Raw genomic sequence first — 25353 nt, 5'->3', positions numbered from 1 at the left:
CGGGGGTAGGAAAAAGGAGGTGTGACAGCTCTGGCAACTCCACTGGGGATAAGAACCCAGAACTTCTGGTTCAGGGTTCAAGAATTCGAGCTTATTAATGCGATTTTTATTTGGCTTTATTGTTGATATTACTGTATTTTGTGGAGTTAATGTGCTAATTGTCATTTATCGCTTTGATATTACTTGAACTGTATTTAAATGTCTTCTTACGCCACCCCTCTAAGTCTTCTGAAAATGGTGCACACGTTCGCGTGAGCCGCTTTTTCTGTAGAAATTATACCAAATAGATCGAAGTTGGGCCAGCAACAAGGCTGGGTAGACTTTAGTGCTCCCAGTACGTTGCCCCCTCTTCGGCCCCAGTTGTCCGCTCGGGTAAGCCAGGTCTAGAACAATACACCCAGGTTTTAAACCTAGAATAACGTAGCCTCATGCCGGATCCCTAGTAGGAACGCTTGTTTGTATCACGTGCATTTGATTTTGGGGACTCAACATAGGGGTTGAGTCCGTCTAGGAAAGGTTTACCCAAATTAAAAGACCATTCTGATGCATCTTACGTGGTACTTGCGCATCTGTTTGTTTCGGCTTGCATGTTGATCGACTTCTAAAATAGGGAAAGAAAATCAAAAAATAAAAAAAGAGAAAAAAATAGAAAATCAAAAAGTGAGAGGTGGGTATTAAGAAAATTCTGAAAATCTGCCAAAATTCTGAAGAAAAAAAAGTCATTTCTAAATGAGCCAAAATTTTCAAGTGTCATGTTTTCTTGTTCCGTCAAAACTGGGCGAACTACGCGGGTCTGATTCTCACCGGATGTGAGATACATAGGCAAACCTCATCGGTTCCGGCCCACCATTTTCAAAAAAATCCAAAAATATTTTTCTTTACTCCATTCTTTAGAAAAGTCTTTCTTTAAGACCCCAATTGTTTTTAAAAATAAAAATCCAAAAATATTTTCTTTTAATTTCTTCTCAAAATCCAAAAATATTTTCATTCTTCTTTAAAAAATTGAAAAGAAAATTCAAAATTCAAAAATATTTTCTTTAGAAGTCTTTCTTTCACAATTTTAAAATAAAAGTCCAAAAATTCAAAAATATATTCTTCTTTCTTTAGAAGTTTTTCTTCGAAATTCCAAAAATAAGAGGTCAATATTCAAAAAAAAATATCTCTTTTCTTTAGAAGTCTTTCTTTGCAAAATTTTTGAAGAAGAATCAAAATCCCAAAAATATTCTCTTTCTTCTTTATAAGTCTTTCTTTCGAAAAAATAAAATGAAAAAAATTCAAAATCCAAAAAAAAAGTTAGTTTATTTCCTTTATTCATGATTTTCCCGAACTACGCAAGATCTGATTCATGTTCCCACATGATACGTAGGCAACCCACATCAGGTTCGCTCGCCATTAATAAGAAATGAAAAAAAAATGAAGAAATGAAATAATATTGATAATAATAAGGACCGACTGAGCCCATTCTAACATGTTTTGTTTTTAATTGTGAAGAAGGTTAATGTGGTCGGTTTGTGGTAAGCTGGAAACACAAGATCCAAGAAAAAATGATAATCGACATCGAAGCTGTTACAAGTGCTCAAGAGACTCAGGGTCAGAGGGTTCAACAAGAGTCTACTATGTTTGAGAAAAATAGAATACTAAAACAGCAAATGACCGAAATGTGTCAAGAATGGGCCAGTGGTCAATGACAGCCTCGTCTTGAGTCACAATTTGCTACACAGCAAGAGCAATACCACTATCCTGAGTATCACTCGTACTCGTTTGATCTTCCTGCAAATATTGAGAAGCCTGCCCGAAAGATGGTACAGGAAGAAATGACCCAAAGAGTGAAAAACTTAGAACAACGGTTGAAAAATATGCAAGGGTTGGCAGGTCAAAAGAGTGTTGCCTTCAAAGATCTATATATGTTCTCCGATGTCCACTTGCCGCCTGAATTCAAGACTCCCAAATTTGAAAAGTATGATGGACATGGAGATCACATAGCCCACCTGAAAAGGTATTGCAATCAACTGAGAGGTGCGGGAAGAAATGAAGAATTGTTGATGGCTTATTTTTGGGAAAGCCTTACGGGAGTAGCCTCCGAATGGTTTATGGACCAAGACACGTCTCACTGGTACGTCTGGGATGGCATGGCACAGGCCTTTGTCAAGCAATTCCAATACAACATTGACATTGCCCCAGACCGCAATTCCCTTTCAAACTTGAAAAAGAAACAAACTAAATGTTTCAGGGAATATGCCATTAAATGGAGAGAGCAAGCGGCCAGAGTTAAGCCACCCATGGATGAGCACGAGTTAATCACTGTCTTCCTTCAGGCTCAAGAGCCAGATTATTTTCAAAACATGATGTCCGCAGTGGGTAAATCCTTCTCGGAAGCAATCAAAATGGGGGAAATGATTGAGAATGGTCTTAAGACAGGCAAAATTATAAGTCAAGCAATTCTCAAAACCGCAACTCAGGTTGTCTCAATTGAATCCGATGATTTTAGTGACACGAATGAGAAGCACGAATAAATCATGATGACATCAGGGTCAAGAAGAGGTCCTAGGAGAGAATCTCGAAGGTATGAGCAACCTTATCAGGTTTCCCATGATTCCCCTGAATACTATTATCTACTTCAGAACTCTCAATACTCTGTTGCTGCACCTCAGTATGTTGCCCAGCCACCAAGACACCCCAGAAGGCGAACACCAGCACCGCAAAATCTCCACTAGCCTCCACAAAATTTTCAAATGCCCTATAACCCACATCCAAGCCAGGGGTATAGAAGGGAACAAAGGTTGAAAGATAATTTTACACCAATAGGAGAGTCCTATGCAAGCTTGTTTGAGAAATTAAAGCAGTATGACATGATTGCACATATTACTCCAAATCATGTGGACCCCCGTGCAAGAAGCTTTGACCCTTCTAAAAGGTGTGAATACCGTTCCAATGCCCAGGGGCACAATGTTGAAAGCTGTCGGGATTTGAAAAGAGAAATAGAAAGGATAATCCAGGAAAACCTGATTGTGATCCAAGACAGTGACACCCAGAATATCGTGCAGAATCCTTTACCTGCACATGATGATGCACACATTGTGGGAATGATGCATGGTGACAGGGAATATGAGAATCCTTTCGGGAATTTGCTAACCGAAGTTAATGATTTTGAAATTGGAGAAGGCTCTGCTGATTCGGATGAGCAAATTTGTGGCTAAATGTCAAGCTTAGCAATTAAAAAGTCATTCCCTCCTCATTAGGAAGGAATCTTAGTAGCTTGTTTTGATGATTTTTCTGTTATCTGGGTTATTTCAGGGTTGTGATCCAGATTTTATTTGTTTTATTGAGTCAAACCCTTATATCCCTCCATTCTATTTGTGCGAGTCTTGTCTGTCTGTTCTGTTGCTATTTTTATTATTCGGGTTACTTTAGGGTTGTAACTCGTATTTTGGGTTGCTTGTTTAGTTGTAAAACCCTTTCATCCTTTACTCAATAAAATACAGTTTGTCCTTCTGTGTCATACTGTTCCTAGTTCTTTTGTCGCTAGTTCTAATGACATGACATGCATGCGAAAATTTTGGCCAGATCTTAGGAACTGATTTAATCTAGAATTGGATAATTAAAAACAAAAACTAAAAAAAATATACATTTGAGGATGAATAAAGAGTTGCAATACTTTGGAACTAAGGTCGAGTAAAATTCACCTTCAAATCATTGTGAAGATCGGGCTTGAAAATGTTTACTCAATTGAAGTTTGTTTGGAAAGTTTGACATTAAGGGATGGAAAATGTCTTGTGACCACGACACACCAAGAAGATAGACATGTTCGTTAATAATGTGATCACGAAAAGATACTATGTTTGGCGTTCTCAAGGTTGGGAGGCCCTTTTTCTGCTATCCAAACACTTTATATCCTTCACTACCCCTTTTGAGCCTGTGTTATATTCTTTGACCACCCTCTTTTGGAATCAAGAGTCAAAAAAAAGGGAAAAAAAACAGAAAAGAAAAAGAAAATAAAAGTCCATGTCCCAAGAGTACAAATTGGGGCAATTCTTAGAAAGTTCAAGTGAAAAAGAAAAAAAAAGAATTGTCAAAGGTCCATGCCCTAAAAAATAGAAGCTGATGCAAAAAAAAAGAGAAAAAAAGAAAAGGAGAAACAGAAAGAAAGATGAAAAATAGTTTAGGTCAGATGTTTGAACTACGTTCGACCTGATTCCTTAAAAAAGATACATAGGCAGCCTCACGGTTCGGTCCAACCAAATAAGAAAAAAAATTCAAAAAAAAAAATCCATAATAGTTGAAACTAGAGCAAGGATTTTATTTCATTTTTAAAAGAGTCGACTTCAAAAGTTGTAAGTATACAACCCCGTCATCTTTAGTCTGTTTTGAGCCTCATATCGGTCTTTCGTCCAACCTTATCCAAAAACCTTCCAAATAAAGGCCTCCCGATATGCCTTCAAGAATGTCAAGAGAAGCATGCAATGAGCAACGGTTGTCATACGACATATAACACTGTCAAGTTACTCACAAAAAGTAAGAAAATAAAAAGAAAAAGAAAAAGAAAAATGAGAGAGTCTTACTAGTGAAAACCCTCTAGGGCACAGTAAGGCGACGGTAAGTAGAGATGAATAAATGAGAGAGGCCTGTTGGTGAAAATTCCTCGGGGCACCATTACTCGAAAGTGAGTCGTGAAGCTGATGCAAAGGATTGACACAGATAGGCCCGAATTCAAAGATCATAAGAATGGTAAAAGGGAAGATTGGATTAGTTTGATAGATCAGGCCGTTGAGTCTAAAATGCATGTCATAATCATTAAGGCTAGTTATTGAAAAAAAAAATTCTTCCTCCTGTCCTTCCGACAAGGGCATTTCTTGTTAATATTTGTTTCTTTGCGTCATTATATCCTTCACCCTGAGTCAGTCCTTCTCAAAACAAGCAAGAAAAGATTTCAAAATCTGCTACCAGCTTTTCAGTTGTACAAAGTAAATTTGGCCAGCACTCGGTTGTTACTGTCAACGTGCCTTGAGGATTCATGCAAAGGCTCTTCCCAAAAGACTCTTGTCATCCTATTTGGCGTAAGCAAAGATAACTTGTGATTCTCTCTGATAGAAAAATTGCTCAAAAGCAGGAAGTCATTCAAGATATCAGAAAAGGTCATCTAAGAAAAGATCTCCAGTTGGGATAATGCTGATTGAGCCAGAAATACAATGGTACCGGATGTGAAACAATTAGAGTTGATGCAGAGCAAAAGTCTCTTGAAGCCGACTCAAGCTGATTGAGCAAAAACCAAGCTGCCAAGGACTCAAGGCCACAAATCGACCATCATTTTCAAAAACTGACAAATATTTCTTTGTGTGAAACAGGAACAAAGCAGCGCAAGAAAAGTGGTTCAAAAAAAAAACAAAAAAAAGAAGAAAAAGAAAAGATGAGAAGAGCCGACAACGGGAAGTTTCTCAAATCTTTGCCTTTATTTGTCTTGCTATTGTGCATAAAATCTTGCCATTTATCTTCACATTTTTTCCTCCTAGGATAAAAAGTCGTAGTCTGATGAATTTTCCTCCCAATCAAAATCTTAGTCTGATGAATCTTTCTCCTAAGATAGAAGACCTAGTCTGATGGACTTTCTCCTAGGATAGAAATCTTAGTCTGATGAATCTTTCTCCTAAGATAGAAGACCTAGTCTAATGAACTTTCTCCTAGGATAGAAATCTTAGTCTGATGAATCTTCCTCCTAAGATAGAAAACCTGGTCTGATGAATTTTTTCCTAGGATCGAAATCTTAGTCTGATGAATCTTTCTCCTAAGATAGAAAACCAAGTCTGATGAATTTTCTCCTAGGATCGATGTCTTAGTCTGATGAATCTTTCTCCTAAGATAGACAACCAAGTGAAGAAGAAAAGAAACCTAGTCTGATGAACTTTCTCCTAAGATCAAAATCTTACTCTGATGAATCTTTCTCCTAAGATAGAAAACCTAGTCCGATAAATTTTATCCTAGGATAATAATTTAAAAAAAAAAGGGAAGTCTGAATTTGAAAAAAAAAGAAGAGAGTCATTTTTTAGTTTTCTTAAGATTATCAATGTTTAGTTTTCTTGAAATCAGGGGGCCCGCCTGGAGAATAGGGTCAGTTTTTACTTTAGTCAAGCTTAGTTTATAGTTTTTCGCAAGCTCAATCACTTTTAGGAGACGTACATCCTAGTCTAGTCTTTAGTTAACTCATCATTGCATCAATAGTATAAGTGGTTTACAATATTGCTAATAACTCACAAATCTTCCTAGTGCAAACTAGGGCAGAAAAATTTCGTTTGTTTTGTTGGTTTTAATTGCAGGCACCCACATGGAAAACAAGGGAACACAAAAAGTTTCATCAATCAGGCACCCACCTGGAGAACAAGGAAAAACAGTTCAAGTTTCGAGGAAAAGCAGTTGTAAGTTTCAAAGGAAGACAGTTCAAGTTTCAGCAATCAAGCGCTCACCTGGAGAACAAGGGAAAACATTTTGAGTTTCAAGGGAAAGCAGTTCAAGACTCAAAGAAAAACAGTTCAAGTTAGAAGTGGCAGAAGCTCGCGACAAGAAGGCGAGTCAACAGACGAGATGATCAATGGAAGTAATCTCAGTCCAGAATTAAAAAAAAAACAAAAAAAATAATAAGAAAAGAAAAAGGAAAAAAGGGAGTGAAGCTGAAACAAGAGGTGGATTGCTCAAGACATGACTGAGCTCACAAGCACTGCATGTCCGGTCTTGATCCCAAAGCTAAAGAAGAACGAGCTAGTAGCTGCAGCTAACCAGCGCCGAGGTTCAAATGTAAAGTCTACATGAAGAACCATTCAAGACTCAAGATCAAGCTTCAGAAGACTTATAGATAGGAATCTTTTAACTCGTAGTTGATAGGCTTAACTAGTCTTTTTCATGTTTTGATTTTTGATGTAATAACGGGACCGTGGACCAGAACCTCAGCGGAACGGCACCTCAACCAGCTCTCCACCTCGGCATACTCCATCATCTCACTCACTTTTGAACTACACGTGGTCTGATTTCTTTATAGCCAAGGATATGTAGGCAGGTCAGATACCAGAGCTCGGTCACATTCTCCTTCCTCTTTGTTTTGGTCTCCTAAATAAGGGTCGGGTAAAAAAAAACTTGTCTAGTCGTTCTTTGTCAGAAAATACTTCGTATTTCCAGTCAAAGAGGGGCAGCTGTAGACATGTGATTTTTACCCTCCCCAAGTTTTACATAATTTAGCATGTAAATATTTAATTTAGGCCTAATATAACTATTTCAGCTCATTTTTACTCTTTTACTTTTATTTTATTACAAGAAAACGAAAATTACAAAAATAGGTTCATTAATGTTTTGTAGTCATTTTTAATCTTGAAAAATACCAAAAATTATCTTGTTTTAATGGTCAGTCTTATTTTAACAGTTATTTTATTTAAGTAGGACTAATTAATAAATGTGGTCGTATTTTAGTCCCGTTCACGGAGAAAGAATAAAACTTGGGTTCGAGCAATCCATTTTAAGGACTAATTTTGGACATAGCCATAATTCTCAAGCCCATAATTTCTAGGCTCATACCCCTAACCTAATCTCTACCATGAGCTTTTGAGCGCCGTGGACACCCAAAAAAACACGGAGCGCCATTTTCACAAAGGACTTCCTCCCTAATTTTTATCTTCTTCGTGAATCCCCATCAAACCTTGGTGACTACTGCTTCAGCTTCAAAAATCGGAGGCTCATCATCTACTTTATGAGAATTTAACAAAAATGCCTAAGACCTAAAAAAAGACAAAAATAAAGCTGACCAAAAAGCTTCCTAGAGAGGAAATATAGAGAGAGGAATGGGAGTGACGGCGGATTCAGAAGTAGAGCTTCCTAAACTTAATTCTATAGAGTCGGGTACTCCACGTTTTGGGCGGAGTCACGTCCCTCGCCGTTAACCTTACTGCTTTTATGGTCGCTCTGTGCTTTGCCACTGTTTTTTGCCATATTTTCCGAGGAGTTCCGAGGAGTTCTGAGTTCGTCGAGGTCCTCTCCGGTCGATGGAAAATTTTCGGGTCAAAAGTTCCACAAGTTTTAAGTTGCTGTAATTTTAATCCAAATGCATCTATATAAATGTCTGATTCTTCCCTGCTCTTTACATGGTCGTTAAATATATTTGAGTATTTGTTGAGTTAAAACGAAACATTCGAATATGGAGTTTGAGTATTTGAGTATTCCCTACTCTTCTATTGATTTGCTATTTTCCTTATGTTAGGAATTACTGATTTATGGAGTTTGTTTCAATAATTATCACACTTTTCTTTATCATCGACTGGGAGTAGTTGTAAGTAGTATTATTAACTGTTTCCTCATAGTAAATTGGGTTTGTAGATTTGTGATAGAGGACATGAACAATCTTTACCTCTTTTTATGATGGAAAAGGTGATGGTTTTCTTGACAAAATTCTTTTGGCTCCTTCTGATTTTGTTCTACTTGGATAGATTTTGTATTTATTCGTGCTGTGAATATGCCCAATCTTTTGTAGTTCTTCTATCTTAATTAGCCCTTTGTTTTATTAGCAATTTTCTTACTTGATAAAAATAAGAGTAGCAACATTTTGCATACCAAAGAATTCATGTCGAAACATATGTTTGAAGGTGTTTATAAATATCTCACATTTTGCCAATCAACTGTTCTTTTTGAAATGAATCTATCAACCATTCTTGTATCCCTCTCTACGTCTAACGTAACCTATTTTATATACGTGCTTTAGTCTCGTGCTCGTCAAATCGAAACAATTCGTGAATATCCATAGGATACTTTAGGCGAGCTCTTGATTAATCAAATTATGGTGATTGTATACACGTTCGCGTAACATAATAACGATCCTAAAAATCAATTTGGAGTATGTGTTCGCGCAACTTCGGCCTGACTTTCTTAATAATAATAACGCGTTATTAATTGTGGACACGTTCGCGTGATATGATTTTGACGCGCCAAACGAAATGAGTACACGTACACATGACTCGTTTTAAGATATTTTATAGTTAATAATCAAGTATTTAAAAGCGGTTAATAGATAAATGCATATAGGTCCTAAAAATGAATAGTTAAACAATTTAAGCCAAGTATAAATTGCTAAGTGACTGTGCTAGAACCACGGAACTCGGGAATGCCTAATACCTTCTCCCTGGTTAACAGAATTCCATTCTTAGAATTTCTGGTTTGCAAACTTCAAAAGGAAAGTCGAAATTCCCTCGATTTGGGATTAAAAATAAACTGGTGACGTGAGATACCAAATAAATTATCCCAAGTGGCGACTCTGATTAATTAAAACAATCTCATTTAGAATAATGTCACTTAAATTAGAAAAAACTCCCTTATACTCTTCCGGGGGTAGGAAAAAGGAGGTGTGACAATTGGCACAAATCAAAATAAAGATCCTCAAAATTTTCTTGCTTAGATGCAGCAGACCTTACGAGTTATGCATGCTATTGGTACAGAGTCTGTGGAGATTGCCTCATACAAAGAGCGGGATATTGTTGTGATTTGGTATGAAACTTGGGAAAAATTTAAGGGACCTCTTGCTCCACTAGAAGGATGGATGGAGTGAAGTATTATTTGCCTATTGAGCTCCGCCGAGCTAAACAAGAAAAATTCTTACATTTGGAGTAGTGTAAAATGAATGTTTGGGAGTACAATATGCAATTTAACTCCTTTGCCAAGTATGCTCCTTTGGTTGTAGCAGAGATGAATGATAGAGTACATTGTTTTGTGGGTGGTATGGGAACACATTTTATTAATGAATGCACCACTAATTCTATAAGTCTGAAAATTGATATTGGTCGTATTGAAGACTATACGCAGAGCTTAGAGGATAAAAAAAAGGCAACAACGAGTTGCTTGAGAGCATGATTGGGGCCAACGCAAAAGAGCCTAGTCTATATGTGACATGAGTGAGTCTCGAGGTGAGTTCAGACCTTATTTCCCTGGCACCCATCCTATCTAGTGGCTAATGCTACAACACAGTCCCAAGGTCAGTGTCATGATCGGGCCACTTTTTCCCTTCAGGGTCAAAATTCCTGAAGGCAAAACTCGCAATATAGTGGAGACCCCAATAGGATGAGGCCCCTGATGTCGTATTGCGGTCGATGTGGTACCAGTCATTTTGGTACTTGTCGCAAAGTTCAGACATATCTTATTCTTGAGGTCATCCTTGTCATATTATGCGTTTTTGCACGGTGAGGAATGTGGATAACATGATACCTCCAACGGGATCCACATCAACTTTGTCATCATTAACACACCATCATGAGCCACATGCAACCATTGGTAGGAAGAAGTGGAGGTAGAGGTGGATCATCTAACTCGGGTGGTAAACATAACCACATATATTCATTGTCGGGATGGCAGAACCTAGAGTCATCGCCGAATGTGGTTACATATATACTATTTGTATTCTCAATCAATATTTATGCTCTGATAGAACTATTTCAACCTTGTTGTATCTCTCTCCACTTGTTGCTAGTAAATATGGTAAAGAGTGTGAATTGTTACATCAGCCATTTGAAGTATCCACGCCTGTAGGTGAGTCTGTGATAGTTACACGGGTATATCGAGGTTTTGATGTGATGATTCATGACTGACACACCTTGGATAGTTTTAATGAATTAGAGAAGATGGAATTTGATGTCATTATAGGGATGGACTGGTTAGCTTCGTGCTATGCCAAAGTGGATTGTTGGTTGAAAGTCGTTCGCTTTAATTTTCTTGGAGAACCCGTCATTGAATGGAAGGGTGATGTTGCAGCACTAATAGGGAGCTTCATTTCTTACCTTAAGTTCCAGAAAATGATTTTGAAAAGATGTTTCTATCATTTGGTGCGGGTGTAGGATGTTGAGGCGAAGCCTCCAACCCTACGATCGATTCTGATTATTAGTGAAGTTTCCTATGTATTCCATGATGAGCTCCTGGGTATCCCTCCCAATAGAGAGATCGAGTTTTCCATCGATGTGCCACCCGATAGAAAACTGATATTGTCATGCCCCAACCTGGGGAGGCGCGACCGGCACTCAACCAAGTGAACCCGACTGAGCAAGCCTATTAAAAATTTTCTACCCAACTCATTATGATCAAGAAAATAGGTTATTATTCATTATACAGTAGGAAGATTTTTGTAGCATTTCTAAATCGATTCATTTGCTACATCATTGGTATGTTTTCAAAATTTCATACACTTTACAATTTGAAGGAACAAGGGTTCAAAACACAACGTAATTTACTAACCCTTCCAATACCCATATACGACCCACATAAATGTCTACGGAGTCTTTAAAGATACAAATGACAGTTATGATAATGCCGGCAACAAGGCTCCGGCCATACCTCAAAATGTGGTAAACATATAAACAGAAGATGTGCTACATGACCCCGGGAAGAAATGGGGCTCACCGAGTCTGCTGAGAGGGTGATGATTATACACCACTAGCTACGATCAACATTGTCTGCTATGGGACCACCTACATCCATTTAAAGATGTAGTGCCCCCGGTAAAAAGGAAGTTAGTACTAACAAATATTACTAGTATGTAAAGCTAAATACCAATCTTAATAGAGTGAATAATGAAACAAAGGGGAACAATCACGATGTACAATAATGGCATCAAACAATACTAAAACATCAAGTAAGGATATATTAGTTCTCAAGTCAATTTCCATTTTATTAAATTGATAATCTTTAGTGCCATGTGCCATAATCCATAATACCACCGTATTCTTATACAGAATCTGATCTCGATTCGATCAGCTAGTTCATCTCATTTGAGACATCAGCCATATCCACAATTTCAACCATCATTTCCAGCACAATTACCACCATATTTGCGGCATGACATACGATCATGGCCCGATCAGCTAGGCCATCTCACTTGAGATATCATCCTTTAAATAAATCATCTCACTTCATATTTCATTCCCATCTTTCAGCACATTGGTACGAGTGGCCTCATTTATTAAGTCTTTCTTGGCCCTTGGCCGTATTTTACAATTAAAGTTTCTCTTTTACACATTCAATAACACGATCACAAGCAACAATAAGGCATATCATGTAAGGCATTTGTACACATAAGGGTAAGACTTGGAAGATCATAAGTACATAGAGGCCCTTCATACAAATTAGCATAACAATCTTTATTCGATTCTTGACATGAATTCTTAACCTTTCTCAACATATAATCCACATTTTAACACATCCTCAAATGTCATGATAACATGATGAACATTTAGAGCAAATATTGAACACGAATCTTTCAACACAACACATTAGGGCAGTCAACTCTTGTGTGATCAATTTAGGGACTTGCACCAATTACACGAACACCAGGGGTTCATTCCTAAGAAGAAGGAGGTTTATCCATACATACCTCAATTGAGCTCCCCTAAACATTAAGATGATCAGGAATTTAGCAACTTCAATCTATTTTTGCAATATAAGATAATTGAACACAAAATTAGGAGAATGGTGTATAATTCTTGCTCACTGGAGCATCCTATCAAACACTTTGTGTGCATTATGTCTTAAAACACTTTTTGAGTAAGGTTCCATCGTTCCACAACCCATCTTTTATCATTTTAGCCCATAATCTTCCTACACACTTTCACCACACATGCATGCAAAATAAATAACCCTCATACCCATGAGCCATTTTACTAATTACCCATTATTAGTACAAATTTCAAAATTGAGAGGTGGGGAACCGATTCTTACCTTTATGGTGAAGACCTAGTGAACTTCACTTGACAAATCTTCAATGTTTCTAGCAAAGATCAAGTAATTTTTTATGAAGAACCCTTTCACCCTCTCGGACCCTCTTTATCACTCTAAATTTATCAGAAATAGGTTTAAAATGAGCTATAGCATATGATATATCGACATATTTAAAAATTAGAAATTTGGAGTCCCAACACAGATCTGCGGTCATATATGATATGCGAACACATAATGGCTATGCGGCCAGTGAAATGACAGCAAAATGTGGCCCTCAAGGACCTGAATTTTCTGCCTTGGTTTGCGGCCAATATGCGATCCGCAAACCTATTCTACGGTCGCATAATGTGCCGTACAACCTCCCATCACAAAAGTCCAAGGATGATTATGCGACCAAAGTGTGGTCCGCGAAATAGATATGTGGTCGCATGATTGGCCGCAAAACTGACCTCAAAATTGGCCAGAAAGATTGCCTCACTTTGCGGCCATTCTGCTACCCGCAAAGTGATTAAGCGGTCGTATAATGGGCCGCAAAAACACACACTTCTGCAAAACATTTTCCTTTAACTTTATGTCATACTGCTCAATCCAAAAAGTCTGAACCGCAGCGAGCAAGCTCTAACACATAATCCTAACTTGGCACCACGAAATTCCTGGTTTTAAGAAGAATTTTATGTGGCCTTACAGTTATCTATCCCTATGTATAGGGTGACTCCTACTAAATTGAGGGAGTTGAATACTTAATTGAAAGATCTTTTAGACAAGGGCTTTGTTCGACCCAGTACTTCCCTATGAGGAGCTCCCGTGATATTTGTTCCAGAGAAAGATGAGTCTTTGAGGATTCGTAATGATCATCAACAACTGAATAAGGTCACCATTAAGAACAAGTATGCGCTTCCAAGGATCGACGATTTATTCGATCAATTGCTAGGAGCTAAGTATTTTAAGAAGATTAAACTTAGATCTGGGTATAATTAGCTAAGAAACAAGGAAGAAGATATTCTGAGGACAGCCTTTCAGACTAAATATAGCCACTATGAATTTCTCATTATGTCCTTTAGCCTATCCAATACACAGGCGACTTTTATGGATATGATGAATCAAGTATTCAGGCCATTTTTGGATATATTTGTGATCGTGTTCACAGAGAATATTTTAGTGTATTCCCAATCAGATGTAGAGCATGTAGAGCATTTGCAAAAAGTCCTACAGGCTTTTAGATCACAAGTTCTACGCCAAGTTTTCCAAGTGCGAGTTCTGGATGAACACATTAGTTTTTCTTGGGCATATAGTGACAAGTGAAGGAATTAATTTTGATGGTCAAAAGGTAGAAGAAGTTAAGGATTGGCCAAGGCCCACAACACCTACCGAGGTACGCAACTTGTTGGGCTTGGCTAGTTACTACCAAAGGTTTGTGGAAAATTTCTCCTCTATAGCTGCTCCATTAACAAAGTTGATGCATAAGGCAGCGAAATTCCGATGGACCGCTATTTGTGATAGAAGCTTCCAAGTGTTAAAGCACAAGTTAACCTTGGCGCCAGTTCTAACTCTTCTTGAAGGACTCGAGGGGTACGTTACTATTGTGATTCCTCTAGAGTGGGTTTGGGTAGTGTGCTAATGCAACATAGGAAAGTTGTTGCTTATGATTCAAGAAAACTAAGGAAACAAGAGAAAAATTACCCAACTCATGACTTCGAGCTAGTAGCTATTATTTTTCCTTGAAATATGGCATCACCATCTGTATGGAGTTCATGTCAACATATTCACCGATCACAAGATCTTGCATTACATATTCAAGCAAACATAATTAAATCTGAGACAATAGTGGTGGATTCAATTGTTAAAGGATTACGATATTGATATTTTGTACCACCTATGAAGGCAAACATTGTGGGTGACATGCTAAGTCAAAAATCCATAGACACCGTACGACATGCGAAAGATTATAAGTAGGAAATGACTAAATACTTGCACCAGTTGGCTAATTTATGTATACGATTGCTATACACTGGTAGCGTAGGAGCCATAGTTCTAATTGCTACCAGATCCTTGATAGTAGCTGAGGTAAAAACACAATAATTTGATGATCCAAACTAGGTAAAGATAAGAGAAAACATTCCCTTTCAAAAGGAGTAAAAGTTTGAGCTATCCGAGGACAAAGTCCTTAGATACCAGGACCGGTTGTGTGTTCCCGATATAGGGTGACTCAAAGGCAAATCTTGGGAGAGATTCACCAATCTCGATATTCTGCTCATCCAGGGTAAACCAAGATATATCACGATCTTCGACAGCTATGCTGGTGGAATGGCATAAAGAGGGACATTGCTGAATACACCACTTAGTGTCCAAATTGCCAACAAGTTAAGGTTGAACACCAGAAATAAGGAAGATTGCTTAAGAATATGGAAATTCCAACCTGGAAATGGGAGATGATCAACAAAAATTTTGTTACCAAATTACCGTGATCATGCCAAAGATTTGATTCCCTATGGGTTATCGCGAATAGACTCACTAAATTAGCTCATTTCTGCTAGTTAAGGAAACATTCTCAGGTAAAGATTATGCTAAGCTATACATCAAGGAAATAGTTTGACTCCATGGTGTTCTGATTTCTATTATATTAGACAGGGGTACATAGTTTACAGCTCACTTCTGGAGATCATTCCAAAAAGGATTGGGTACAAGAATAAATTCCAGCACAACTTTCAATCCGCAAACAGACGGCCAAGCCAAATTCACTATTCAGACACTCGAGGAAATGTTACGAGCTTGTGTTTTGGACATCAAAGGAAATTGGGAGGGACATCTACCACTCATCAAATTTGCAATAATAGCAGCTACCATGCTAGTCTGGAGGACTTGAGGCCAAATATTTGCCAATGGCTTGAGCACCGAGGTGCTGATTTTGTGAGCAAGTGTTTTGAACTCATATGTTCATTATTGTCCTTGTTAGCCGGAATGGCGGTTGGATATCCACGTGATGAGTATATTAGTGTTGCGAGGTGTATTTGTACGACTTGGTAGTGGCGAAGAAGCGTACTGGATAGTAGATGAACTGTTAAGTGATTCGTTTCTTATTGTGATTTGTTGAGTAGCCCGAGTTATGGGCGCGTGAAGAATAATTTTTGTGTCTCCTAGTTAGATAAGTCTGGGAGCTGATATCGCTTTCGTAAATGTATTATGACAAAATCGTTGAGTCAAGGAGACCACCTTGAAGGTCGAAAATATTAAAGGAAGAATATGTTCCTACTTGGTTGAATAGCCCAATAATGGAGGGTTGAAGGGTATTTTCTATGTGTTATGATTCAAATAGGTGCAACGCATGTCCATGTATCAATTTAGATTTATGTAATTGATATGCATTGTGATGCTTTGTCAAGTTGTGGATGAGTTGTTAGGATGGTTTTGGTGATTCTCTGGCAGGTGGATAAGACCAATTACAAAGGAGGATCTGCCAAAATTTTTGAAAAATTTAGGACTTAAAAAAAAACATTGGTCGCCTAGAGAGTGGGCTTAACTGTTGTGTGAGTAAATGCAAGAATTGTAGAAGAGTTAAAATTCCAGATGATTCGTGTTTCCACGAGCTTATGATGGAGTGAGTTTAATCTCACCATGATATTATGACAACAATAGAGTATATGTGTTGTGATCTATGGCTTCGAGCCAAGTTGGGGAGCTTGCTGTTGATTAGCTGATTGCACGGTTTATTACCTGCGTGAATTCTGGTTATTGGCGTATTAGTGGGTTATTGCAGCTACGGAAAAGGACCATGAGTGGTAATTTGAGTAAATGAATTGTTGGATGCATGCTATGGTTAGCCTTATTGGCTCATGTTCAGACTTGAGGGAAGATTCATGATTTATGCCTCGTATAGGTGCAGGCTTCGAGGGAAGTGATCCCTCTAGGTGCTTTATCGAGAGGGTATTCATATGTTATAAAATTCAGTAGAGTTGGTTGCATTCGGGGCCAAGTCAGAGCTGGGTGGCTCTCAATAGCGGTCCTAGTTAATCCAAGAGGTAAAGTGTGGTGCCTAATGATTTTGAGTCTATAAGTACGGTTAAGAGTCAAGCTTTTGAAGCAGCTTATGAAGAAAGACACAGAATGTTCTATGATGTTTTGATTTGCGGTGTAGCATTTGAGAGACATGAAATGGTCATGGTATTTGAGACAGCATGGTCTCGTGATTTAAGGTCACTCAGGGTGAGTTTGGTTGAAATAAGTTAGGTGTTAAAGGGAGATATTATTATTTCTAAGGCAATCAAGGATAAATTGGAAGGAAGTAGATTGATTAGCCATAGTTGAGTTGGTATACTGGTGTCAGTGATCGGTTCGTTCAGCGTGATCGAGTTATGCATGTGAGGCTTGTCGGCCGCAGTGATTGATGTTATTCTGAAGCATTCTTTTGTTAGGGCCTATTATGAGTAGGCGGATCCCAGAAAGTGTTATGGTGGCTTGGACAACTACTTAGAGATTGGCATATTCGACGATTATGAGGATTCGCCTGTAAGCTGCTATAGTTCTCCTGAAGTGAGTTAAATGGAAAGTCTTATGTGATGAAGTATTAGCCTATCGACGATTCCAGAGTTGTGATGGAAATCGCGTCTATCGTATATTAGCACGTGAGGTGCAGTGAGTGGTATGGAATTTGAAGTAAGGACCAAGGTTGCAGTTTGGTCAATGACTGTGATGTCACGATCTCGGATAAGCAGTATATGAGTTTCAGTGTTTTGAGTAAGATGGGTATTGACATTAGTATCACCTGAGGTCGTTGTTCTGTGAGAAAGGCTTTGCATCCTGGTTAGGGATTCTTGATCGCTTTTCAGCGTTAGTGCAACCGGTGGTTTGGATGTGCAGACCCGTTAATTATTTCGGAAGATGGTGGGAGCTTGTCCCACAGGAATATTGTATAAGTGTGACATGTAGTCACTTGATTAATTAGAAATTTAAACCAAGTATGAGGATTTTGGTAATATCATCCATTTGAGAATTTATGCCTGGAGGGCACTCTGTTTATTGGGTTATGGACTTGTGAAAGATTATTGGCCTAGCTTGGCACGATCAAGATCGACTTGAGGTCGGTGGATAGATTTAAATGTGGAAGTGAGCCTTACGTAAGGCCAGTTGTGTTTATTTCAGCAATGCGCTCTTTATGGAAGGATAATCGCAGTCTTATTTCGTGGTCAGTTAATTCATGTAAAGATATATTGCAATGTATGAGTTGTGAGACGGCTTGGTAAATTCCTTATGTGTTGAGGTTCCGCTCAGCGGTGATGTTATATGAGCAGGATGAGACTTAGATCATGTATCGCACCTCAGTTGTGCTTGAGTTTGTAGCCTATAGCGCTATATGTTTCCTTGTGAATGATATTATGCACCTTAGTGTGTTTATGACCGATATTCGGTATTTTGATGTGATGAGCTATTCAGCTCGACGTATATCTCCTTATGTGAGTTCTATATGTGGATCGGGTGGCACACCGCCATGGGTATGTTGTTTGGATCGGGTTGCACGCCGCAACAGTGTGATGCTCAGTTCAGTGCCCATATTTGCTTTTGTGTGTTCTGTTTCCCTGTTTTCTGAGGAAGTCTATGTTAGTGTGCGAGTTGAGTAGTTCCTTCTAGAGTTCGCCTTCCTTTTGTATCGCGTTCGAATTGATAACATACTGGCACATTGTGGCGTCTTGTGGGATTTTTGATTATGTCTGAGGTGGCTTATTGCCTGAGCAGTTCGTACTGGGTGAGACGAGGTTACTAGATTTGGGGTCAGTGCAAACTGATTATATGAAGTATATTATAGAGCAAAGATCATTCTTTGGTTTGGGACAAGGTAATGGAACTTGTCAGGAGTTTAGATCCAATGAATTGTTGATTTAGCAGTTGGTTGTAAATTTCGGCACATCTCTTCAGTCGTATCGGTGTTGAAAAAAAAAACTAGAGCAAGACCTGTGTAGATCATGAGATGCAATGGGAGCATCAGATTCGTGGAATTTCGACTATTATGTTTAAAGAATGTTATTGTGGTTCTATGAGTAAAGTGATGCAAAGTGTGAATTCAGCAAAGTTATGCAGTCATGTTTGGGTACAACATGTGGAGATTGATATGGTGGTCGTATGATGGAAACAGGCTTGGCAGGGAAATTCAGGATGTTGGAATTGGGCCTAATGACTTATTTGCTTGAATAAATAAGTATATCTACAGAATTATCGAGCTAATGTGCTCAACGGAGTAGTGGTAGCATGGGAAGGTGCATGATGTGTTAAACAAGTGATTTCAGACTACTTCAGTGTAGTTCTCAGCACGTTCGAGGACGAACGTATGTTTAAGTGAGGGAGATTGTAACGACCCGACCGGTCGTTTTGAGCTCCGGCGCATCATTCAGTAGTTTGAGGCCATGAGCGGCTTCATCTCAGGTATATTGACTTGTGTGTATGGTCAAAATTAAAATTCGGGAAGTTTGGAGTCAAATCTAAATGGAAATTCTCATTTTGAAAGCTTAAAATTGAAGAAATGAACTAGGATTGGAATTTTGAGTAAACGACCTCGGAATTGGGATCCAAAGGTTCCATCAAGTTCGTATGATGATTTCGGACTTGGGCGTATGCCCGGATCGGGTTTTGGATAACCCGGGAGCGTTTTGGCGCCTATTGTGGAAGATAGCATTTTAGAAGAAATTGCATCAGTTTGGTTTAAAATGCATTTCGGTGTTATTGATGTCCGTTTGGGATTCCGAGACTGGCAGTAGCTCCGTATGGTGATTCTGGATTTGGGAGCGCGATCGGAAGTGAATTCGGAGGTCCGTAGGTCATTTTGGAGTCGTTCGACTAAAGATGGAAAATTGAAGGTTTTTGAGAAAATTTGGCCGGAAGTGGAAATTTTGATATCGGATTCGAAATGCGAATTTTATGGTTTGGATAGCTTCGTTAGGTTATTTGGGACTTAGGAGTGTGTCCGGAATATCTTTTTGTTGAAATATATGAATTATGGGAAAAATTTGAAAAATTTTGATATTTAATATTGTTAAAGTTGACTTTGGTCAACATTTTTGGTAAATGGATCCGGACCCGTATTTTTTGGTCTCGAAAGGTCCATAGAAAAATATGGAAGTTGAACGTGTGTCCGGAATCGAATTTCGAGGTCCCAGGCCCGAGAAATGAATTTTTTCGTGAAATTGTTTTCTGAAAATGTTTAAGGAAAATGAAAATGAAAATGAAATTTGATCAGAAAGTAATGGTATCGGGCTCGTATTTTGGTTCCGACGCCCGGTACAGGTCATATATGCTGGTTAAGCGCTTCCTGTAAAGTTTGGTTACAAACGGACGTTGTTTGACGGGTTTCGGCCTTAAATTGGAAAATTTGAAAGTTTATGAAATTTGACAGAATTCTTGGATTTAAGGCTCAAATCATTGATTTTGATGTTATTTTGGCGATTTGATCGCTCGAGCAAGTTCGTGTGATGTTTTAGAGTCAGTGTTCATATTTAGTTTGGAGACCCGAGGGTTCAAGAGTGTTTCGGAGGTGTCTCAGAGTGATTTCGGACTTAGAAAAAATTGCAGAAAATTGCAGAAAATTCTGCTGTGCCCAGAAAATTTTAGGTGCGAGTAGTCCAGTTTGGAAGCTCATATCTTGTAATCTATAAGAAATCAGAAAAAGTACAAAACACAAAAGTTGTAGCCCATACATTCTAGTTTATGTAAAGTTAAACCATTTGCGATTTGGATATCATTTCAAAAAGTTACTATGGATCGAAAAGGGCTGCTGGAGCAATTTCGGCAGAATTTACGATGCACTTTAGAAGCTCATATCTCGGGATATATAAAGAGTTATATGGTGTACAGCCTATTAAATTAAAGATCTTTGAGTGTAGTTTCTAAATCTTCAAACCGTTTGTCATTTGGATATTTATACAAGACGTTATGGGTGTTTAAACAAAAGGTATCCGACAAGGAACAATTTTAATAGGATGTACAACTTGTATAGCACAAGTGCAAGGTACAACTCGGCGAAGCACAGGCAGATTCTTTTATACACGGATTTAGCTCACTTTTCTTCATTTCTTCAAAGTATGGACGATTTTTGGGGAGCTTCAAGAGGGGATTTTCATCATCAATGTGAAGGTAAGTTATCCCCACCTATTTTAAGTTAAGTACATCAATTATGTACTGATTTGAGCATGAAAATTGTAGAAAAAATGAGGATTTAGGCCTAGGGATTTGAAAATAAGATTTGGTGATTTGAGGGATCAAATGAACTCCGATTTTGGTAAATTTTATATGTACGGACTCGTGGCGAGACGAGGAATCCGGTGATGAGACTTTCGTAATTTTTCGAGAAGCGGGCCTGGGGCTCGGGTTTTGCAAATTTCGTGATTTTCGATATTTTTCGAGTCTTTTCGATTGGGTTATATTCCCTTAGCCTATTGTAATATATTCCTTGTGGTTTTGGCAAGATTCGACGCGCGAGGAGGTCGATTCGAAAGGAAAGGGCATCGCGGAGTAGACTTTTGGCAATCTTGAGGTGAGTAACAGATGTAAATGTTGTTCTGAGGGTTTGAAACCCCGGACTTTCACATCGTAACGCTATATTGAGGCGTGACACGCACTCCATGGCGAGTGCGGGGTGGGATACTATTGGGGATTGTGACTTGGTCCATCCCGTGTGATGTTTATACTATACTGGTGATTGATACACATACTTCATTGATATTACTGGGCTTGATGCCATGTTTGGGGCCTTGTGCCAATTTTTAAAATCCTTCGAGGATTGATATTACTGCTTAGCATGATTTGCATATCATTTAATTTTAGTCCAAGGTTTTAAATGTTGTTTTGCAAACTCAGCCATAATTCTAAGTGTTGAAAACTTAAATGATATTTTTAAATGTATTCCGGACTGGGAACTTCTGTTTTATAAATGCCCAAAGGGCTTATTATATTATTTTCTGGACTGATTATAAAGTGACTTGAAACAGTGGTAACAATGACACTGTGTGATATACTTGAAACAGTGGTAACAATGACACTGTGTGATATACTTGAAACAGTGGTAACAATGACACTGTGTGATATACTTGAAACAGTGGTAACAATGATACTGTGTGATATACTTGAAATAGTGGTAACAATGACACTGGATGATATACTTGAACAGTGGTAACAATAGCACTGTATGATATAAATTGGTCAGGTAACAATTGCTGACCGGTCAGGTAACAGTGACTAACCAAGATATTGCGCTTGGGCTGTAGGAGCCCCTCCGGAGTCTGTACACACCCCCAGTGAGCGCCGTCGACGATAAATAAATATGGATGTCTCGGGCTGCACGCCGCAGTGGGTACTGGAATGTACCATCATATGCATTGCATTGCATTCATGTATTTGTATTTATACTGGTACTTGTGGCCTACTAATTTGCAGTATCTTGTTAGTAATTCGTTGGAAATAAATCCTTTCTTTAGTGCTCTTGTAATTGGTTGCATCTCTGGTTTTAATAATGATAAAATCCATTTTTGGACTTCATCCATATCTCCTTGTCGTAGTTCCCTTGAATTTGCATATATCATTAGTTGATCTCTTGAGTAGTAGCTCCAAATGGCATTTTCCTGTAGATAATTGTTGGCTAATTCTTGGTTAATAGTTGCTATTCCAATTATTCTTTTGTTGGCGTAAAAACTCGGTATCTCGATTTTTGGTATCTCTGGTTGTTGTTCTATCTCTTCTGGTATTATCATATCTCGTGTCAATCATATTTTTACAACTTGTATAAGAGGTTTTATTTCATCGTATAGTATCTCAACTGGTGCTGTATAGAATTTTATAAAAAATAGGTTTCCTTTTGTAATTCTTTTATATGTAATGAATGCTTTATATATCTCTGGTATTCCACTTATCTCTTCTCCATCATAGGTATATACTGTGCTAAGTAATCCGTAATTGTAACATGTTTTTACTAAATTGGATCTGGTCTTTGGTTGGGCAATAAGTCTATTATATCCTTGGAGTTTTTGGGTTATATAGTTTTGTGTTGGATTTGTTGTAGTAGTTGCTCTGGGGTTAAGGTTTAGAAATGTTTGGATTTTGTATATGTTTTCAATATAGGTCTGGGTAATATGGTTGTATATTTTCTTATTTTGGTGTAGACTGTTTGCATAGGTTGAGGTTTGTGGTGTTGTAGTCTTTGTTTCTTTTGGTATTTTTGGAGTAATTGGTTTATCAAATATGTTATTCAAATTGGCATTGGTATATGGTTTCTTATTAACTTGTTTACTCGTACTTGCAGCTGTGTGACGACCCAGCCGGTCGTCATTGGAATTTATGCCCCATCTCCCCATTAACTGCTTCCCCTAAGTTCATTTCTGCTATTCTGTTTTGCCGGGACATTCGGTGTTGGGATTCGGAGTGTTTTAGGACACTTAGTCCCTAAATAAGAGCTTAAGTGTTGAAAAAATGGTCCGTAATCGGAACAGTGTGAAGATGGCCTCGGAATGGAAATCCGATGGTTCCGTTAGCTCTGTTAGGTGATTTCGGGTTTGGGAGCATGTTCGAAATATATTTTGGAAGTCCGTAGCTCATTTAGGCTAGAAATGCCGAAAGTTAGTATTTTGACAAATTCCGGTTTATAGGTTAAATTTTGATCCAAGGGTCGGAACGGAATTTCGGAAGTTGCTGTAGTTTCGTTAGATGATTTAGGATATGAGTGCAAAATTTCAAGTCACTCGGACATGTTTTGGTCGGGTTTTTGATCGAATGTGTGTTTTGAAGTTTCTAAAAGAACTTAGGCTTGAAGTTGATGTAATTCGATGATTTTAGTGTTAGTCGAGGTGTTTTGATGATTGGAACAAGTTTGCATAATGTTTTAGAAGGCGTTGGTGCTTTTGGTTGAGGTCCGGGGGGCCTCAGTGTGTTTCGGGTGAGTTTTGAGCAAGTACGGACACCCCGGAACTTAGAAAAATGAAGGTGGCAGCAGTGGAGACGCGGACCGCGCTCCTTTTCGCGCTGGGCGCGCGGCCGCGCCCGGGAAGATCTGCAGGCTGCTGGTTCTACTTCGGAAGCTCATATCTTTTGATCAACATGGAATATTGAGGTGATTCAAAAACGAAAGTTGTAGAGCTTTGAATCTAGTTTTCAAAAACATATTTTAATAGGCATTTGGACATTTGTAGAGAATGTTATGGCCTAAATAGTGAAGCCTGTCACTGTAGTCAAATTGATGCGCGGCCGCGACCATTTTTGTGCGGTCAGCACTCCCTGGGCGCGGACCGCGGTCATTTTTGTGCGGTCAACACTGTCGGAATCCGAGGGGTACTCTATAAATATGATATTTTGGGTTTTTATTTAATATTTTGACCTATAGAGCTCAGATTTTGGCGATTTTTCGAAGGTTTTTCAAGAAATTCATCGAGGTAAGTGATTCTAACTCATATTTGGTTAGAATACATGAATATACCATTGAATTCATCATTTAATTAGTGATTTGAGATAGAATTTGAGAAGAAAATTGTGGAATCTTTCAAAAAATATAAAATGAAGATTTGAAGTACCAAATGGTGTTTGAATTGGATAAATTTGGTGTGGTTAGACTCGTGAGAGTACGAGGTTTCTGGAAATGTAAATTTTATTTGATTCCGAGACGTTGGCTTGAGGGCCATTTTGGTCATTTTTCCTATTTTCGCGCCTTAGCTTTGATTTTAACAGTGGAACTAGTTACTTGCGATGTTATTTACAATATGTAATTGGTTTGAATAGATTTGGGCCACTCGGAGTCGGATACTCGTGGCAAGGGCATTATTTCTTAGCGATTTTTGTACCGGTTCGAGGTAAGTGGCTTGTCTAACTTTGTGTGGGGGACCATTCCCCTTAGGATGTGCTATATTTGATAATTGAAATGCCCTGTACGTGAGGTGACGAGCGCGTGCTTGAGCTAATTGTTGAAAATCCGATTTTTCCTTAAGTATTTCAATTGAGTTCTTTCCTTGTTTTATGCTACTTGTGAATTTAGCATGTTGCTAGTCTAGAAAGGCATGTTTAGTTGACTTAATTGCCTATTTGCTTAAATTGCCTGAATTGCATTACATGAAGCATGTTAGGCTAGAAGTAAATGTTTACTTGGTACGAAATTAGCTTTTAATTTAATATTCTTGTGTTGTTGCTCTGTGTTTTACGTTGGGACTACGGGTTAGATTCCCCATGCACATTTACTTTGGGACTACAGGTTAGAGTCCCGGGAGATCCCCGACACATATATTGAGGATACCAAGAGATCCTAGGGATACCAAGAGATCCCTGGTTGATATTGAGGATACCAAGAGATCCCTAGTACATATTGAGGATACCAAGAGATCCTCGGGATACCAAGAGATCCCTGACTTATATTGAGGATACCAAGAGATCCACGGGATACCAAGAGATCTATAATGACCCGACCCGTCGTCTCGTGAGTTACTGCCCCGTTCTTCCCATTTTCTGCTTCCTCATGTTTCATTATTGGTATTGGATGCATTAGAATTTATTTGGAGCAATTTTGATAAGAAATGAGACATTTAGTCTCTTTTAAGAAGACTTAAGTTGGAAAACTCAACCAGGCATTGACTTATGAGTTAGAGGGTTCGGATGTAAATTTTGATGGCTCCGTTA

At 38.4% G+C, this 25353-nt stretch overlaps 1 pseudogene; it reads right to left on the bottom strand.

The window, feature by feature from the left end:
• LOC142164194 (uncharacterized) overlaps positions 1 to 25353 on the bottom strand; it is a 76779-nt pseudogene that overhangs the window by 33936 nt on the left and 17490 nt on the right.

Source organism: Nicotiana tabacum, chromosome 1, assembly GCF_000715075.1.
Source record: "Nicotiana tabacum cultivar K326 chromosome 1, ASM71507v2, whole genome shotgun sequence".
Lineage (NCBI taxonomy): Eukaryota > Viridiplantae > Streptophyta > Magnoliopsida > Solanales > Solanaceae > Nicotiana > Nicotiana tabacum.
The sequence above is the reverse complement of the archived record's forward strand: the minus strand, read 5'-3'. Positions and strand labels throughout refer to the sequence as shown.